General features: G+C 38.7%; 1 protein-coding gene across 4 annotated transcripts in view; it reads right to left on the bottom strand.

The window, feature by feature from the left end:
• The window catches only part of sgip1a (SH3GL interacting endocytic adaptor 1a), an 82,841-nt gene extending 75,766 nt beyond the window's left edge, over positions 1–7,075 (bottom strand). For 3 of the 4 annotated variants that reach the window (XM_067596449.1, XM_067596450.1, XM_067596448.1), the window contains exon 1: positions 6,957–7,074. The gene's annotated coding sequence lies outside the window, so the exon portion shown is untranslated. Of the gene's footprint in view, positions 1–6,956 lie in introns of all 4 variants that reach the window. The other variant, XM_067596447.1, reaches the window with a different exon arrangement.
• Between the last annotated feature and the right edge of the window lie 35 nt (positions 7,076–7,110).

Below are 7,110 nucleotides of genomic sequence, written 5' to 3' on the forward strand. Positions count from 1 at the left end.
ATTTTTCTTTTTTTATTTAATTGATTAATAATGTGATCTAAAAAAAGTCCAATTAATGACCATCAAAAATTCTCAGAGCCCAAGGTGTCCTCTACAAAGTATTTCTTTTGTCAGGACAATAGTCTGAAAACTCAGAGGCTTCCTATGGCATCAATTCTTCCTACTTCTTTCCCTAAAATGAAGGAACTGTTGCTGCGCCTATGGCACTCAGCTGATGTCAGAAGCCTTTTTGAATTACTTGTTTACTTTTTAGTTTTCCTTTTCTCCTGTTGAGCGGCTCATATCAGCCAATGTATCTGTGGGCCAGATTCCACTGTGAACTCCCTGCCATTCTGGTCTGCAGTGTGTTGAGGTGCACCAAGAGGTGTCCTGTGGACCCTCTTGGGAGTGTGTATGTCGAGCACTCCCACACACACACACACATACACACACACACAGAAAATATTGAAGCTGACACATCAAAGGCCTTTCCACGATGCCGGAGACCTCTTTACCAGAATACAGCAGAAGATTATATGCAAACATCAAAACACACACACTTCAATATATACAAAATTCCATGTGCATGTGCATACACATACATACAAGAGCACATCTACCCAGAAGGCACAGCATGCCTTGTTCTTTCTTACTCATCACTGACTTGTTTCATATCAACTCCTAAGTGTCAAAGAATAAAGCATATGTTCCTCTCTTGTCTTCACAGAAAGCCTAGATTCAACCCGACACACAGACACACCCACACACAGCTCACTTTAATCCCTCACACACACTTCCAGTAAACTCTGCCTTAAAATAAGCACAGGGCAAACATTGCAGCAACATCCGTGATGCTCACAGATGGACTAATGAACTACACATCCTTGATGCATCACTGGAAATACACTGGAAAATGCGTTCTTTTTCTGAACCACACCTGCTTCAATGTGAACATTTAAAACACAACAACAACACCACCAATAAACCTTAATATGAATTAGCTGACATAAGGCCATATAATCAAGCACCCCATAAATTGACTTTAAAATTAAAAACAATAGGGGAAAAGGATGAAAGTTCACTGCTTATAAACACTGACTGACTGAGCAGATAACTGGCAGACCGGTTTCCAGCGCAGTGTGACGTCTTGGCTGAGAAAGCTTTTTATAATCTTTAATACAATTAGAGCATTCCACATGCATGTTTTTATCTTTAATGGTACTTCAGAAATTGAAAGATGATTTATAAGACAACTGATGGGTTGGTTGGCCGTATATTTGGGGTTTTCCCGAGCATGCAGACAGGCCCAAATGACTATTACTCTGAGGAAATAGTTGGCTCCTCCAGACAAATACATAAGGCTTCCCCCAAGAACAATCTGTGACAAACACAGCATGAATGACTCACCCTTTCTCCAACAGAAACAACACTTTCTGTATTTAACCACGCTCGTTGTCTGAGGATATATTCTTATTTCTATATTTACTTCTATTTCCTCAAATATTCAGAGAGATTTGGGGCACAGGGAGATAATACACAAAACTATCACACTCAATGCCTTGCTGAAAGTCACTGACAAATGATGATATTGTTTATGTCAGAGATGCTCATTTTCTATACCTGCACACCCTTTTTCTAAGGATGTTAATAATCCATTTGTGAATAACAAAATTAAATGAATTAGCTTTGTAAAACTGTCACTCATTTAACTTTTAATCAAACTATTTTAAATTTCACATCATGAATGTTTTTTACTGAGTAAATCTGGGAAAGCAGATTCCCAAAGAAGAACCAAATAGTCACATTCTGCTATTTAGGGTCTAAACAGGACTGTGTTGCCTCCAACTGAGGTGCATGCCTCTCTCTCACTACATTTAGGCAAAATAACAGCTGAATATGTTTTACAGTATTCATAGAAATAAGTGTTAAATGTATTGCAAAAACTGAAGTCAAGAGTGGAATACCTTCTTGGCATTGCATTAAAACTTTTTGAGCACCTGAGGCTCTGCCATTTGGAAAAATTTTAAATCCTTTTTCTCCAAATTGTCCGCTGGGCTCTAATATAATATAGGGGCATAGTACTGTTTTCATGGGCTGAGCCACGAGAATCAATTGCCTGATAATACTACATTTGAGAGTTTTCACAGCTCAACACAGGAAACGAGGTCAGAAACTGTCCAAGGTAAAATTCCAAGGCAAAGTCCACCCAAAATTGAAACCTCATTCTTCACTCATCACGTTCATGTCTGGCAACTCCTTCTCTCCCCCACAGCTTTTCCCACACTAATCTCTACTTCAACTCTCTCCATCTAAACTCTCACATGTGCAATAGGCCTCTGGAATGTTAACCCAACATGATTCCCCCAAGCACAGACTACATCTAACATATGCACTGAGACATAGAAATCTGCCAAATGTGCTCTGCCATTATCTTCATTTCTAATGACTAATTTTGATTTGTTTGAATAACTATGAAGCTGTATCAATAAGTAGGCCTATATCTGACTTAATAATTACTATCAACACATACAGATGAGTGATTCATTTAAGGAAAAACCAAACATAAAGTGTCTTAGTAAGGTGTTGGGCCGCCACGTGCTGCCAGAACAGCTTCAGTGTGCCTTAGCATTGATTCTACAAGTCTCTGGAACTCTTCTGGAAGGAAGAACACCATTCTTCCAAAAGATATTCCCTTATTTGGTATTTTGATGATGGGGGTGGAGAGCACTATCTAACAAGTTGGTCAAAAATTTCCCATAGGTGTTCAACTGGGTTGAGATCTGGTGACTACGAAGGCCACATCATTTTCATACTCATCAAACCATTCAGTGACCCCTTGTGCCCTGTGAATTGGGGCATTGTCATCCTGGATAGAAATGTTTCATCATAGGATAATGGTGATCACTCAGAACAACTTTGTATTGATTTGCAGTGACCCTTCCCTCTAAGGGGACAAGTGGACCCAAACCATGGCAGCACAATGCCCCCCAAAGCATAACAGAGCCGCTGGATCTCCTCACTGTAGGGGTCAAGCATTCAGGACTGTCCCGGGTTTTTCCTTTAATTTGGAGACAGACTAACAAATTGCCCGTTTTCACAGGTAATTTGTTAGTCTGTCCCTCCCACCGCAGGAAATAATTGATTAATCCTGGAAGGCTATTGATGTAGCACTTTTCTCCTTATGAAAATAACATGGCGATTATTCGACCAATGAGAATTTGGACGGACGAGAGGATATCGACCAACTAATCAACCAGTTGACCAGGAGACTACAGCCCTAGTGTAAACATAACTATAGGTTGTTATTGCTGGGTGAATTTTAAACCTATACTGTCATTTTTGTTGTGAGGATAGGCCGCAAGAACCGGGTACCTGTTAAAAAAATTTGAATTTCAGTTCTGCTCATCGGATCCCAAGCACGATAACCCATTATTATTGCAAACAAGGCTACATATCTGCAAGGATGTGGCTATCTGCCAGGACCTGTCTACATCATGCATAAATGCAACAGCATGTCAATTTGTTTAGATACGAGCATGCATTGCTAACAACACAACAGTGGTGAAAGATGGACAGCGGTAAACACTCAAAAGTATGGCTTCACTTTGTTAAAGAAAATGACAAGGCGAAGTGCAATGCATGTGGGAATTAGCTGTAAGTCAGGTTGCATATCAAATGCGCCCAAACTTTTAAGGCAGCATGGCATCGATGGCAATGCTTTATAGAACGACAAAACTTGAGGTGGTTGAGCATCTGAATCTGTCCTACAATAGGAACCCTACTGCTACCTTTTTCAGTCATTTTTTACAGAAGTGTGCAAATGGCATCCACAAGAAAATGTATGTACTGACTGTGGATCATATGTTTTTATTGTATGTATTTACTCCAAACAATACAATAAAATCAAAATCAATCATTTACAATAAAAGTCAAAGTAAACAATTAAAAGAATAGAGATATTTTTGTTAACTAAACATTTGACCTCTTTTTCTTTTTTACCGTATTGGAATTGACACTAGGAATCGATAAGCAGAATCAGAATTGATTATCAATAAACTTTTAAGGATACCCCACCCTACCAAAGAGTGTACATGCTGAAAATGACTCATACCCTATATATGTACTATCGTTCAACATACTTTTGTGTGAATTAACAGTAGTATGTATCTTTTCGGATGCAGTGAGCTGCAATTATCACATCACTTGCTGAGAGCCTCCTTGACGGTTGGAGACGCGTAACCCTGGTAACCCGTGCCAACCATAAAGTCTGAACTAATTTAAGAAATATATTATGCCTAGCAAAGTGAAACCTCATATTAGGCTTACACTTAAATTGAAGTGTTATTGACATTACAACAGAGCTGCCTTGGTCCCTGGCCGCCATTGTCTGTTATGTTTTGTTGTTGTCGTCAGTATTGTATTGCATTGTGGGATATTTATACTGGCGTAGTGTCCAGTGCTTGCATACTATAATATTTTCCCATAAATAGAAATCAATTCATGTGCTATTGGTTTTACACCAAGGTTTCAGACATACCAAAAAATTTGTTTTAGTACACTAAATAGCGTGTTAGTATGGAATACTAACACTAACATTTCGGATACAGCCACAGACTGCAGTAATCAGGCTGTGGCTACTCCTAGCCAAAGCCTCCACAGGTACAGGATGGAAGTGATGGAACGAGAGACAGACCCAGAACTCAGGCGTGGGCGCATGTGAGTCATCACATGCAACAACACCTGCTCAATTTAACTAAAAAAATTAACAAACCAAAATATTTAGCAAACTGACTGGAGGGAAATACTGTCACATGCTCATTGCATACAGTCTGGCCTCTGATATTCTGAATCAACTCTCCCCAGGCATCTACGCCACAGCTCTTACGAAACATACTCAACGTAATTAATCAAACTGATTATTAATGTCCCAAACAAGCTGTAATTATTTTTCAGTTGTGCCAGACCCTTTGATGCAGTGAGTTTGGCCAATCAACTTGAATGAATCGACTTGACGCAAAAACATAATTACTCAACCGCTGCAGAGGACAAAAGCCGATCACTCTTGTCCCCCCTTCTCCTGTCTCTATGGTGTACTCAAGCTTCAAATGTTCTAGTCCTCTCATGTGTTCGATCGCCACACTTTGATAAATTTGACTAGCTGCTCGAATGTTTCCATTGGGTTTTTACTATTGTCAGGGATTACATAATTTCAAGGCCTCCATGTCAGGATCCAACTGTCAACATTACAGCTGCTTTCATCTCCATAGACACTCCCTTAATTGATCAGACACCAATGTTGTACATTTGGAATTCATGATTAAAAAGATTTTAAATAATGACCTGTGTTCACACTGCAAGCAATGTCCACAACAACTATTTTATGCTCATGTAAATTTCAGGAGGACATGTTGCACATGTATGGATTATCAAAAAGCCACAGCAATATTTTCGCCAGTCAGTGTCCATTAACCAGCAAACACATTTCTGGTCCTGATCATTTCTTGAGCAATAGTACAGTTAGTAAAAGAATGCCAGTTTCCTGTTACATTTCCAGGATGTGGATGTAAGTAAGTTGTTAAACACAGGGTCTCCATGGTTACGGGAACATCACAAAACTCAAAAAATAAACAGGCCAGCTCTGGGGGAATCATTCACTATAACTGAATTTCTGGAAAATGATTTCATTCACCATCATAAATTTCTAGCTATGACATCATTTAGCACAAAAGACTGAACTCACTTTCAATTTCAATGTTCAGATGTGCTCAAATGATAAAAGCTGGCAAACTATTGTGAATTACAAGTTTTTAGCTGGATAAAAACATGTACTTGAGCCAAGTTACACCTGTTTCATGTTATAATGCCTTGTTTAAGCCAAAAGTTCAGAGTTTCACCATTAAATTAATCAAGGCAAAGCATGGTTCAGCACTTAAAATACAATGTGGTGAAATTATACGCTGTTTACAATTTAAAGTTTTTATATAGTGTTTAACACCAGTCCGCTCCTCCATTTAACAGTTAAAACTGTTGCACTGATGTTAACACCTGTGAATTGTGTTCACACTGCAAGCAACATCCACAATGAGTAACCCTGTATTTTATTGTAATGTAAATCTGAGGGGGACATGTTGCACATGTATGGATTATCATAAAGCTACAGCAATATTTTCACCAGTCAGTGTCCATTAATCAGCAAACACATTACTGGTCTTGATCATGTCTTGAGAAACATTGCAGTTAGTAAAAGAATGCCAGTTTCCTGTTACATTTCCAGGATGTAAGTAAGCTTTCCAGCACAGGGTCTTCATGGTTATGGGAACATCACAAAACTCAAAAATAAACAGGCCAGCTCTGGGGAAAGTACAATATCTACTGTGACTGAATTTCTGGAAAATGATTTCATTCCCCATCATGACTTTCTAGCTATGACATAATTTAGCACAAAAGACTGAACTCACTTTCAATTTCAATTTCAATGTTCAGATGTGCTCAAATTATAAAAGCTGGCAAACAGTGACTGAGCCACAATTTAGCCCTAAACTTAACCCAAGAAATATTTTCTGTTTGTTCCTCAAGTCACACTTGTGACTTCCATGCTTTTTTATGTTAAGGTGTTGACAGCAACAGTTAGTTAACATATACTTGAACATATATTTTGAGTTAAGCTAAGTTACACCTGTTTAACATTATAGCGCCTTGTTTAAGCCAAGAGTTCAGAGTTTCACCATTAAATTAATTTGAGGCAGAGCATGGTACAGCATTTAAAATGCAACGTGGTGAAATGATACACTATTTACAATTTCTATTTAGTGCTTAGCACCTGTCTGCACCTCCATTTAACTATGCTAACAGTTAAAACTGTTGCACTGATGTTTACATTTGTGACAGAAAGCTGGCTAGCAGTTAACTGTTAGCCTGTTTTTCCACAAGATAAACACAACTAAAAAACAAACAAACAAAAAAAAAGGCTTACTCACTGCTATTTGGAAGACTTTAGTAGATTCCCCAAACGTCCTCCTGTCCAGGCAGAACAAATGATATTCTCTCCGTAGCACAATAGAGAAATATTTAACCCGTTTCCCAAACTGCTTCTCAGTCAGACAAAGATGGTCGCCGGAAGTGACATTTCTC

The sequence above is a fragment of the Thunnus thynnus genome, chromosome 8 (genome assembly GCF_963924715.1).
Source record: "Thunnus thynnus chromosome 8, fThuThy2.1, whole genome shotgun sequence".
Taxonomy (NCBI): Eukaryota; Metazoa; Chordata; class Actinopteri; order Scombriformes; family Scombridae; genus Thunnus; species Thunnus thynnus.